Raw genomic sequence first — 13,674 nt, 5'->3', positions numbered from 1 at the left:
AGATGCTGGGGACACTCACACAAGGTGTTCATAAGATTATATTTTAACTACACTTAATGTCACTGGAGACACATGATCTGGTTTCTGCCCCCTTCCCCCACCTCAACCCCACCCGGTTGGTCATGTGCTTTCTTTCTGTATTTTGAAGTTTGGTAACTATGAGAATGTATCTCTGTTTTGGTGGATTTGATATCTGTTTTTCCCGGAAGATGTTTTTCTTTATGCACATTCACAAATATTTTTATTGAGATTTTATTTCTTGTTTCACTTAATTTTTTTTCTACTTCAGACACTGGTTGCTGACTTTCTTTAGATCTCCGTTACCTTTTATGTGTTTGTCTTTTTCCTTTGGAGTCTATGAAACTTTCACTCAGCTTGTTTTGTCATGGATTCGGTTTGGGGGAGCAGGGGGTCAGACTCCTCTGCTTGTTGCTTCTCCTCTGTTAATGCTGTAATCTTTACAGCTCACTTTTTTGTCTTTGCTCTACAATCATCATTGTCATTCAGTTCTGTTAAATTCATTTTGTTTCTGCAGCCAGAGCATAATAAGCATGTGACCCAGCTGCCACCCACCGGATTCACCCACTTCAGGTTTCCATCCAGGAGCTGTGTACAAAGAAAAGCACATTGTGCAAGACATCCATGCTGCTGAGAATGTCAGAAAATGGGTTTCTTTCTCAGAAAAACCTCATCCTGAACTCCCACAGTAACGACTGGGGAGCTGTTTTCTAGGGTGATTTGGGGTGTTTGTGGTTATATAGCCTCTGTGCCGGGTCCTCTGACCTTCTCAGGCATTCTTGGATTCTTTGGTGAATTTCTTTTCTTTTTTTTTTTTTTTAAATTTTTATTTGTTTATGATAGTCACACACAGAGAGAGAGAGAGGCAGAGACACAGGCAGAGCGAGAAGCAGGCTCCATGCACCGGGAGCCCGACGTGGGATTCGATTCCGGGTCTCCAGGATCGCGCCCTGGGCCAAAGGCAGGTGCCAAACCGCTGCGCCACCCAGGGATCCCCTTTGGTGAATTTCTTACCTACTTACTGCAGAGCTGGGTTTGGCCATATATGGCTAAGAACTCTGAGAGATACAATGAGTCTTTGAAGTGTTGTTTAAAGTGCCCTAACAGGGGCAAACTAACTTGTCAGTTTTAGGCTGTTTTTCTGATAAGGGTGAAATTGGTTAGTTTGAGGTTGTCAGAGAGAATTAGTTTTAGGACCATATTTCTCCACCAGTCCTGCCTCTCCCTACCTCCATCCTCATCATCCTTATGAGGAAGGAGAGAGAGGGGGAAGGAGAAGGAGGTGAGCAGAGAGAGACTGAGAGAGGGAGGAGAGAACAGAGTGACCGAGAAAGAAAGAGATACACACACACACACACAGAGACAATCTTAGGGTTCTCTTGGTCTTGTACATGCCGCTGCTCTCTCCCCAGTGCTGGAGGGGGCTATAGACTTTCTGGGCATCTTTTTTGGTAACTGACCCCCATTTCTGTGTTATTTTCCATTGTTCTTTGTGACCTGCCAAGGTATTCTAGGGGGTTGTTCATTCTGGATAATTCTACCTCAAAGATTCTCTTAACTTTATCCTGCAGAGAGGATGGGAAAAGAGTGAGGTTTGGCAGTTCTTTCATCTTGTGGGAAGTACACCTTATTGGTGATGGGGGAGATGGATTTGCAGTCTAGAAGGATATTGTACAAGTTTTTCCTGGGCTGCAGCCCCCATGTGCCCATGCCAATCTACCTGTTTCCAAATTGGGGAATACTGATGACTGTTTTCAGGTTTTGCCTAATAAACCCATTCTATGAAGTACCCTGGGGGTGTGTACAGAGAGAACCTGGCCATTGGCTTTAATTCTTGAACTTGTCTTTTGCATTGGTGCTCTAAAATTATTCATTCTTTGGGTGACCCTTTTAAAACGGATGTATAACTTTAGCCTTTTTTCCAGTTGAGCACGAGAGATCCATATTTTTTTCCTTATTTTTATTTGTTTCCTTAGATTAAGAGACAGGAAGCATCTATGATTATTATAACCAACTAGGAGTTTTTTTTTTTTTAATATGGGTTTCTGGGATCTATCCCAAACCAATAAACTCAATCTCTGGGGGTGGGAACTATTCATGGGTATGGTTTTAGGCAATTTTCCAGTTCTTCCGAGGTTGAGAACCACTGTTCTAAAAATACGGAGTGAAAGGTGTTGGAGAGTTTTATGCTCCAGAAGCACATAGCAGCCAGTTCCTGAGATGTTTAAAATGCTATTTCAGGGGCACCTGGGTTGCTCAGTCAGTTGAGCCACTGACTTTTTTTTCTTTTAAGATTTTATAATTTATTTGACAGAGGGAGGGAGAGAGAGAGAGAGAGAGAGAGAGAGAGAGAGAATACAAGCAGGGGAACCACAGAGGGAGAAGAAGCAGACTCTACTGAGCAGAAAGTGTGACATGGGGCTCAATCCTAGGGCCTCATAACCCAAGCCAAAGGCAGATGCCTAACCAACTGAGCCACCTAGGCACTCCAAGCCACTACCTCTTGATTTAAGCTCACATCATGATCTCGGGGGCCTGGTATTGAGCCCCAACTTTGGGCTCCATGCTCAACAAGGAGTTTGCTTTGAGGATTTCTCTCCTTTTCCCTCTACCCCTACCCCCCTCATGCTTGTTCTCTCTCTAAAACGAATAAATAAATCTTTAAAATGCTATTTCAGCATTTTCGTGTTATTAGTATGGTTTTAGAGATCTGTGGAGAGAAAATACACTACAGGTAAATGGCATTTTCCTCAGGTTATAAAGAGACATCATTTTTCTCAAGTGGCACATGGAGCCCAGCCATATCAGATTCTTTCCAGGGCAGAATGATGAGAGCCTGGAATCATGGATTCTTCAAAATCATCTTTTTGAGACAGAATTTGAGCATTCTCTATAGTTACTGTCTGAGATGACTTTAATAGGACATTTCAGTCATTACCAAAACTCCACCGTTTTCTTGAAAATTAGGTTAAAGATCCAGTGGTTTCCTTGTATTTGGATCACTATCACATAGGAAAGGGAAAAAGTTTTCCCTGGCTGTCTTAGGGTCCCTGACTGGGTCTGAAAATTAAAGTCACAAAGACAAATTATCAAGAGGAAAGCATAAACGTTTACTTGATAAAAGGTTTAAGTGAGATGGGAGCCTTCATAACGAAATGAAACCCTGAGGGAGTGGTTAAAGCTGAGTATTTTCATGCTCAGTTTGACAAAGATTGGATGGTTGTGGAGAAATATGATACAAAGGGTACAAGGTAAGTTCTAGTAAACCAGGAGGAACTGTTTGTTTGGATTCTTCTTGGAGTCCCTTGGTCTTTGGACATAAGGATGCTCCTTTCCTCAGGGTACCTCTCACACAAGTTTTATGACCTGCTTTGGCGGAGAAGGGCAGGGGGTGAGTCACAGTGATCTTCCTGCTTCTCACATTTTCTCAAACTCTTTCAGCTTAAAATATTTAATTTGCCCAGGTGCCATATTTTTGGAGTAGCATGTTCTGAATCCCATCAATTTCAAAAATATGTTTATTTCTATATTATTGCCCCTCCCATTCAAAACATAATATTATATACTATCTCCCAAACTCCTGCCAGCCATTCATAATTGTCAGTTCCATCACAGTTTCTAGCAATCAGGAAATCAAGAGGGTACAGAAGGTGCCTTCACAATGGGATATTTTTTGGAGGATTTCAGAAAGGGGCTATTTAATAAAGGTGTGGGCAGGCTGGGGAAGGATGGAGTAGAAGGCTACTGGTATCAGCTGCTTAGCACCCCGAGGGCCTGAAGGAGGGAGGAAAGGAGCTGCTATTGGACCATGGAAAGGTCCACTCTGATGAACTAGACAGAGTTTACCCCCAGAAAAGAATGCAGAAAAAAATGAACCCTCCAACCTCTGTGTGCTCTCTCATTCTGGTCTCCTTCTAGTGCTCGCATAATTAAATTCCAGCTGAAGTCAGAGGGCAGGGAGCCCATGATGTAGTCCAGACAGACCAGGCTTCCATGGAAGTGCAGACAGAGGTCAGAAGATGGTTATTATTTTTTAACATGAATTATTCCAAGTTTTTAGCTTTCTCCTTTTTCCTCCATGAACATGATTTCATGCTTTAATGCCTACATTATGTCACAGACTTGTCTTCTCTGATGAAAGGCAGTTTAATAGCCAGTTATACTGGGAGTGACGTCAAGTTTTCATCCCTTAAGAACAAGCATTCCCTAGATACTGATTCTTCTCTAGCTCCAGACTTCAAACACCACACCATGAGTGTTGTTATGAGATTTGCATAAATCACTTAGAACAGTGCCTGGCCACTGGTAAGCTCTAGACCAGGGGCCATTGCTATGGCTGTTAATTAGATGGGATGACCTCTAGAAGTTCAGGCCAACTTGGTCTCTCTCCCTAGGACTGCATGCTGAGGATGTTGGAAGGAATTCTCTTTTTTTTATTTTTATTTTTTATTTTTTATAATAAATTTATTTTTATTGGTGTTCAATTTACCAACATACAGAATAACACCTAGTGCTCATCCCATCAAGTGCCCCCCTCAGTGCCCGTCACCCATTCACCCCCACCCCCCGCCCTCCACCCCTTCCACCACCCCTAGTTCGTTTCCCAGAGTTAGGAGTCTCTATGTTCTGTCTCCCTTTCTGATATTTCCCACACATTTCTTCTCCCTTCCCTTATATTCCCTTTCACTATCATTTATATTCCCCAAATGAATGAGAACATATAATGTTTGTCCTTCTCCGATTGACTTACTTCACTCAGCATAACACCCTCCAGTTCCATCCACGTTGAAGCAAATGGTGGGTATTTGTCGTTTCTAATGGCTGAGTAATATTCCATTGTACACATAAACCACATCTTCTTTATCCATTCATCTTTCGATGGGCACCGAGGCTCCTTCCACAGTTTGGCTATTGTGGACATGGCTGCTAGAAACATCGGGGTGCAGATGTCCCAGCGTTTTGCTGCATCTGAATCTTTGGGGTAAATCCCCAACAGTGCAATTGCTGGGTCTGGAGGGAATTCTCTGCTGAGGTGGTCATCTACCAAGAAGCTTATGGTGCTTCTCCCTGCTCCTCATGTTCAGGTGTTAATACACAGGGAATGATAGGCGTACAGCAGTGCAACAGACACTGAGGCACCTTCTCTCTCCTCGCTGACTTTTTCGTATGTCTGGAAGAAGCCTGGACGCTGCTCTATTACCTGCAGTCCTGTGTGTGAGGCATTATGTGGTCAAGAATAGGCAGGCTATTCCCCTCTTTAGACAATTTTCCTTCTACTTCATGAGAATTATTCCATAAAAGCCCAGATGTGCGTGTATGTGCGCGTGTGTGTATGTGTACTCTGAAAGCTGCAATTTCCCCAGGCAAAATCAAATACTCAAGCAAACAAAAAAGCGCACACAACTGGCCTTTCTAATGAGAGGCCCCAGGAGGGGAAGAGGGTCATGGGTGGGCACGGCGTCGCAGAGGTACACTCTCTGCATGGAACCTGCAGGATCGAAACAGGTGGAGGAGCGGAGTTGGGGGTAGGGCTCACTGCCTTGGCCGCTGTAGCAGGCCGCACAATTGATGAGTCATCACGACTCTAGCAGGTTTCCTGCAAGAGACGCCAGAGCAGAGGGCTCCGACCTGGGACGCGGTTTTCGGGCGGCCTCGGGAGGACATGGGGAAGGGGGTGCGCAGCCTGCGGGTTGCGCGGACTCTAGCAGGGTGCGGCCTGGGGACGCGCGGAGCCAGGGCTGGCGGATTGGGCTGCTCGGGGTCCCGGGTGCAGTGGGAGCATCCGCGAGCAGCCGGCTGGGCGCCGAGAGGCAGCGCCTCGGCCAAATGGCTCGGGTCTTCCACGGGCATCGTTCCCTTCTCGCAGGGAAGGCGGGAAGGAGCGGGAGTCCGCGCGCCCTCCCTCCTCGGCGGCAGCTCGGGGCTCCCCAAGGGGGCGCGGTCCTGGGTCCCCGGAGGCGTAGAGGACGAGGGGCCTCCCTCTTCCAGGAGGGAGCGAGGCGCCTGGACCGCGCGGGCTAGCTGGGAGCGCTCGCGGCCGCGCGGGCGAGCGGCAGGTGCGGGGGGGCGGCCTCGGGGCTCGGCGCGCTCCCGGAGGCGGCGCGCGGACGGCGCGCCCTGGCCGGAGGCTCTGTAGAGCGCGCGCCGGCGCTCCGGAGAAAGCATGCTCCAGTGGCGCAATCGGTTAGCGCGCGGTACTTATACAGCAGTATATGTGCGGGTGATGCCGAGGTTGTGAGTTCGAGCCTCACCTGGAGCATGTTTTCTTCCCTTCGCGATTTCAGATTCCTTTTCTACGAATGCATTTTGCCCTCCCCTCCAAAGAAAAAGGATTTTTTTATTTTCCACGGTGAGCCCGCGGATGTTCCCACGATGAAGGAGGACATTTGAGAGTTTTCGAACGGGAAGAAACCACAGACTAGAAGGAAGCAAATGGAATTTACCCAAGCAGGTTCTCCTTCTTCTCCTCCTCCGACCTTACAGCCGTGCACAGCTTCCAAGGAAGCCCCCTCATCCTTTGCCCTGTCCTTTCTTCAAGAAATCCTGAGCTCTCTGGGAACTGAGCCGGCGAGCGGAGAGCCTGGGTCCTGCGCTCTGCGGCTTCGTGCGCTCCCGGGGCTCAGCTTTGTAGGGGAGCCCCCCTCCCCGCCCTCAGCCCCCACCTCCCTCACCCCCATCCCCACCCCTACCCCCGCAGCACCACCACCTCGGGCCGGGAAGGAGAAGCTTTGCTCTGATGGCACAAGCCGCGTTGAGGTTGCTGAATTCCACCTGTGAAGTCTTAGGTGATTTGAGCCACATACGCCAGCCTCCAGCGGTGAACATCGGCCCAGGAGGGGGGGTGGGTGCTGGGTATGTATCTTTTTTCATCAGAAAATAAACAACATTCATTCTGACGCTACGTCCGAAATAAATGACTCAAGGTTATTCTGCTTCCGTCCATTCTCTCACTGGATTTATTCTGTCTCTGGGGCCCTCCTCTGTTCCTTAAATATGATATTCCCGACAGTTCCGTGTCCAGCTTTCCTCTTGGCTAATGATCTACGTATTCTTTGTATTCCATGCGTGCCCCTAATTACAGCCCCTCTGCAAATACTGATGACTGAATTATTTCTCTCCCACCCCGTTCTCCCATTTGAACCCAGAGCCAGGCATCCTGCTGACCAGCTGCGCTTTTCTGACCGAAATCCCCGCGGGTCTGTCCCATCAACATGTGAGAAAATCATCTAGCCTAAATCCACTCCCTCTCCTGTGCTCTTTCTCACAAATGCAGTTATCTAGCAAATATGCAGCGCCTACTTTTCTTGCCAGGTCCATCCTAGATGTCGAGGCTGCATAAAAAGGTGAAGCCTCTGTGCTCTGGATGCTAAGTTCTAGTAGGGAGAAATCCACAGTGACCAATAAAAAGTGAATATACAAGTAGATGAAATTTTATAGAGAAAAATAAAACAGGATAGGAGGCAGAGGAGATACCAGGATATGTGATGGGAGTGCAGTTATATGCAGGGTTGTTTGGATGGCCTCTCTGGGCAAGTGGCATTAGGCAGAGGCGGGGAGGTCAGAAGAAAGTCTTGGATACACACAGTGATGGGGTTCCTCAGGGTCAGGCAGAGGGAGGAACAAACACAAAGGCTTACCTGGGGGTGTGGCCCCAGAAGCAGAGTCAGAGAAGAATGAAGAAAAGAGCTCATGCCAGCATATTTTTCAACAGAAGAGACTCTTCCACAATTTTTAAAAAGCTAATACTTGATGCAATGACCACACAATGTTTGAGGAAACAGTGTGAAAGTAGAACAGCCAGGGGATGGAAGTGTCCCCCGGGGGTTACAGCTGTTTGCTCTCCCGGTCTCCAACCTATCAAAGGCTGGGCTGTCTCTTGATTTTACGACTGATCACACCAACTTCTGTGGAGTTGTTCAAAACAGAAAACAATGAGGGAGTTTTCTTTCTAATGTCTCCTTTTTAGTAAGATTTTCACCAAGTTAGTGGCTTAAAATAGCACAGAATTGTTGTCTTACAGTTCTACAGGCCAGAAGTCTAAAGGGGCTTTCACTGCACTGAAATCAGGCTGCGGGCTGGGCTGTGGTCTTCTGGAAGCTCTGGGGGAGGGGAGAGCTTTCCTTGCCTGTTCCACCTGCTACAGCCTGCCCACATTCCTTGGCTCTTAGCCACCTTCCATCTCCAAAGCCAGCAAGTGAATAACTTTGATCTTTGCTTCTGTTGTCACATCTTTTCTGACTCTAATACCTCTTTTCCACCTTTTAAGGACTCTATGGTTATATCGGACCCTCTGGATAACCCAGAATGATCTCCATATTTTAAGATCCTGAACTTTTTATTTATTTATTTTAATTTAAATATTTTATTTACTTATTTGAGAGAGAGTGAGATAGAGCATGAGCAGAGTGAGGGAGCAGATTCCTTGTTGAGCAGGGATTCCCCCCCCCCCCCCCGCCCCGCAATGACTCAGAGGCTCAATCCCAGGACTCCAGGATCATGATCTGGACAGAAGGCAGACACTTAACCCATGGAGCCACCCAGATGCCTAAACTTAAGCACATCTGCAGAATCCCTTTTGTCATGTGAAGCAGCACATTCCCAGGTTTGGGGCTTGTCATGTGGACATCCCTGAGGAACCCCTACTTTGCCAGAGTATTCACAAAGCATGTGTGTACTCCACCAGGTTCAAGATGAGAACAGGACAGTCCTCCTAGAGTTTCCTACTTCCCTGTGTAGTCCATCCTTTCTTGCACACCTGTTCCTGGCCACCATTGATCTGCTGTCCATTGCTATCATGCTGCCTTTTCTAGAATTTTGTGTACATGGGACCATACAGTTTGTGGGCCTTTTTGTGTGTTAGACTTCTTTTACTTAGTATAATGCTGTGCCAATCTGTGGCAGAGATTCATTTTGGATTCTTGACTTCTTCCCTCTGCTCCCCATATTTACCTGTTACTGAGTTTTCTTGATTCTCTCTTACCTCCTAATGTCTCTCAAGATTTCCTTGCTCATAGTCCATATCCCTAAAGGCCTCTATGCCTTGAGAAATACCCTCATTTGCCCTGGCTCATTTCTCTCTCTTTGCATACACTTCTCCACTGCTGACCATGCAGCTGCACCTCCCAGCTTCTCCTGTGAGCTTTGCCTGCTCTGCCAGGCCCATGATGTGTTAGCTTGGGCCTCTCTTAGCTTCACTCCCTCCCTTATGGGATCTTCTGCTTCTGGGGGGGACAGGGGGAACAAGGACTGTATTTTAAGTGCTTTTGTTTCTTTTGTACCCCACTCAATTCCTGATTCTGAGTAGATTGTACGTCTCAGTGAATGGAACTGCACTGTCCACTTGCACTGTCATGGAGCTCTCTGCTCCTTTGCTCCCTCTGTCTCCCCCACAACCCCTTAGGATGAGAGTTTCTTTTGTTTTGGCATAATTCATTTATTTTAGCAAAATGAAGGTTAAACGTAGATACTAAGAGATAATATTAACAAGAGCGTTTTATTCTGTCTTGCAGTTTCTTTCACTAAAGAATATGAAGATGAAAAAAAATAAAAAAAAGAATATGAAGATGAAGTCACAGGTTAGAGAAGGGATTTGGCAGTGTGGATAAAAAAAAAAACATGAGTAGCTGTGGCCAATTTGATCCCTTTCTCTACCTACAAGGCTCTTATCATCTGGTCTACACAACAGATTCCTGCTCATTCATCACAGCTCAGAAAAAAAATCTGATGGTTTTTTCCTTCTTACTAATAGAGAATTTGCAACACTAAATTCACATTTATCTTATTGTAAAAAAGATGTATTTATATACACAACCATCTTTCCTACTAGTTCACTTATCAAGGACAATCACCATGATCTTTTTTTAAACTTTTAATTATGTGGTCCATTATGTGATGTGTAGAAAATTCTCAGAAATATTCATAGAGTCTCAAAACAGTATAGTAGCATCAACTCAGAATTTTGGGGAGAGAAGAGGAAGATAACAAAGGAAGGAGGAAAAATTGAAGTGGTTTGGATGGGAATGATGAGGAGGAAAAAAAGGTGTTTCTTTTGGTTGTTCCAGGTGAAAATACTGAATATTTCAAACACTACAACTCAGGGCTTTTCTAGAGTTGACATATACTTTTGCCAAATGAAGATTCATATACATGATCAGCTGATAAGTAGAATTGGTAATGAGTCTGTCTTAGAGCCTGTGTAGAGTCTTCCCCCCAAGAACTCACACTGCCATCAGAAGGGGCCAGAGATTCTACTTTTTTTTTCCAGAAATTCTACTTTAAAGATTTCCCTCTTCATATGTGCCCAATAAATTTTTTAAAATATTTTATTTACTTTAAAGATTTTATTTATTTATTCATGACAGACACACATACAGAGGCAGAGACACAGGCAGAGGGAGAAGCAGGTGCCATGCAGGGATCACCATATGGGACTCGATCCCAGGACCAGGATCATGCCCTGCGCTGAAGGCAGACACTCAACTGCTGAGCCACCCAGGTGTCCCAAAAATATTTTATTTATTAGAGAGAGAGACAGAGAACAGGGAGGCAGAAGGAGAAAGAGAGAGAGAATTTCAAGCAGACTCCACGCTGAGCAGAGCTAGACATGGGGCTCTATCCTAGGACCCTGAGATCAGGACCTAAGGAAAACCAAGAGTCCAGCACTTAACCAATGCTTACCCAACACATCAGCCTGTGTCCAATCATTTTTTAAAACTATTTATGGAATGGCAGAATTTTAAATTGTTGAATAAGAAACTTTTCTAACAATTTTGACCTTTTGGGTCTAACAATTTTGACTATTTGTTTATTTGTCCCCAGTTTCCATTTCTATTTCTGGTGCAAACTGAAAAGATCCATGTCCTTATAAAGCTCTGAAGTGATTTTATCCATTACATAAATATGGCTTACTTTTGTGTCTTTCATCACATCCAAATTATATTTCATATAATAATTTTGCTAATTTTAACTTTTTATTTTTTGCCTAGATAATCTATTCCTCTGGTTCCAAATATTTGTAGATATAAAGGTCCTCCTTAGTCCTATCTCCGTGCCACCCAATTCCCCCCTGCATGGATCATTGCTTTGTATTGTCCTCTCAAATTTAACAAGCTTTTTAAAACATTTTAAAGAGAAAGAAAAGAGTTTAATTTAAGCCCAAGTTAGGTGAGCCACACAGGATACATAATCTTCACAAAAAAGAGAGTGTTCCAGGGAGGGAACATTTGGTACAGGGTTATATATGTTTTCTACATTTTAAAAAATTACAAAATCATCATGGTGAAGAGCATTCCAGAAAGTTACAGACTTCATCTCATGTTTTTAGTATGTGTGAGGTTGTATGGCTTTAATGGGAACCAGGGAGGTTTTTAAATTTTTCTTATCTTTACGCTTGGAAAGCTCTTCTTTGGTTATTATTTTTAATGAAGCAGGTATACAATATGTGGTCAGGGCAGAAATAGAGGTTTTGCTGAGTCATTTTAACCTTGGTAAATGTTAGAGTATAGCTTCCCCGGGAGCCCAGGAGAATGGTCCACAAATATGAAAAGTTGAAAATTTCCTTTGTTTTATCAATGTTGTTAGTTTCTTCCAAAAATAGAATTATTGGGATGCCTGGGTGGCTCAGTGGTTGAGCGTCCGCCTTCTGCTCAGAGTGTAGCCCTGGGGTCCTGGGATCAAGTCCCACATTGGGCTCCCTGCATGGTGCCTGCTTCTGCCTATGTCTCTGCCTCTTTCTCTGTGTCTCTCGTGAATAAATAAATAAAATTTTAAAAAATAGAATTATCTATGTTCTTTTCTTTGCCAGACACCATTCTGGGTGAGTGTATGGAGAGGAACCCATCCCAATTCATGTGGTGAAAAATTGGACTGTGCCTAAAGTGAGGTTTGGTTTTTGCTTCAGCTACTGGGAAATGATTTATGTCATACCTAATAGTAGGATATATTTTTAGGGTGGATCTGGCCACATATTGTAGTCATGTTGGAGATACCAACCATGTGATTACAGGTGAGGGCTTTGTGACTCTACCAGTCAGCCTGGCACACGGGTAATCGATTGCTTATGATAATGAAGCTCCCAATAAAAACTCCAGACATGGAAGCTTAGGTGAAGTTCCTGAGCTGACAATGCCCTGTATTGTCATACATCGATGCCAGGAGGGTAGCTTAACTAGAGGACAACAGAAGTTTCATTTTGAATCTGCCCTATGTGTATTTTCTTTTGGCTGATTTAAGTCTGTGTCTTTTCCCTGTAGTAAGCTGTACCCAGTGAGTAGAATAGCTTTGATGAGCTCTGTGACTACTTCTAGCAAATTATCAAACCCAAAGGCATTTTGGGGAATCCTCAAAACTTGCAAATAGTGCCAGAAGGGAGGGAAGTCTAGGGGACTGTGCCCTCATACTTTGCTGTTTGACTAACTCCAGGTAGAGGGCCAAACATCTTTTCTTTTCCTTTTTTTTAAAAAATATTTTATTTATTTATTCATGGGAGACACAAAGAAAGAGGCACAGACATAGAGGGAGAAGCGGGTTCCCCACAGAGAGCCTGATGCCGGACTGACTCTATGCAGGACTCCATGCAGGACTCGATCCCCGAACCTGCCCCCTCTCCCCCAGGATCACGACCTGAGTGGAAGGCAGACACTCAACTGCTGAGCCACCCAGGTGTCGCCAAAACATTCTGATTTGACAATGTTTCTCATGAAACTGATCAATATAGCAAATAAATTTAATTATTTCTAACACCTCTCCTTTTATAATATTAAAGAGCAAGTCTTTGCTGATTTCCTAGAAGCTCTCTGGGAAATCCCAGCTGCTTTTAGGTATGAATGACATTAGGATTTGATTTGAGGAGGAAATCCTTACCAAGCTACCACAGATGAATGTCAGGAGCATCTGGATCAGGCACTGGGCTCACTGTAGGATCCCACCAGAAAAGGAGCACAGGAGGCTTGGGAGGACTCAGTGTCTGGGTGGATGAGACAGTGTCCCAGCTGGGCTTTTACTTCTGTATGACTCAGGACACCAAATTGTCAAAGACAAAACCAGATAGATGAGAACATAAACTTTATTTAGGCTCTTGCAAAGGGGAGAGCACTCCAGATCGAAGGATCAGAGTGTCCTCTGCTGGGTAGTTTGTCTTAGACTTGTACAGGAAATAGAACACAACTTCCAGATGAAGTATTTGGAATTGTTTTGCACTGTAGAAACTTCGATCAGATGAATGGGAAGTGTCCATTTGTATATCTAGCCACTTTCAAGGGGGTTGCTACAGAAAGAGTTAACATAGCAGCCCTGAGACTGTTCTCCTTAGAAAGGCCTGCTTGCAAGGTTGGCCCTTGGTTGGCACCTGGGAACTAAGAATTTTTTTTTTAAATTTTATTTATTTATTAGAGAGAGCACAAAGAGGGGGAAGAGGGTGAAAGAAGCAGGCTCCCCATGAACAGGGAGTCCAATGCCTGGCTCAGTCCCAGGATTCCTGGGATCATGACTTGAGCTGAAGGCAGATGCTTAGCCCACTGAGCCACCCAGGCACCCCTGGGAATTAAGATTTTAAGAAGAGAGTTCCAAGATGACAGGAATGGCTTGCTGTGCCTAAGCTGTTCACGCAAACCATATAGTTCGTGCTGAACATCTGTTTTCTTTCTGCATCTGGAGTTT

General features: G+C 44.9%; 1 non-coding gene across 1 annotated transcript; it reads left to right on the top strand.

Annotated features, from left to right (window-relative positions):
- The first annotated feature begins 6,183 nt into the window (after positions 1-6,183).
- Positions 6,184-6,277, top strand: TRNAI-UAU (transfer RNA isoleucine (anticodon UAU)). The gene is made up of 2 exons: positions 6,184-6,221; positions 6,242-6,277. It is a non-coding gene; the product is annotated as a tRNA-Ile (tRNA).
- Positions 6,278-13,674: the final 7,397 nt, after the last annotated feature.

This window comes from Nyctereutes procyonoides, unplaced genomic scaffold (genome assembly GCF_905146905.1).
Source record: "Nyctereutes procyonoides isolate TBG_1078 unplaced genomic scaffold, NYPRO_anot_genome, whole genome shotgun sequence".
Classification (NCBI taxonomy): Eukaryota; Metazoa; Chordata; class Mammalia; order Carnivora; family Canidae; genus Nyctereutes; species Nyctereutes procyonoides.
This window is presented reverse-complemented; position numbering and strand designations above follow the sequence as displayed.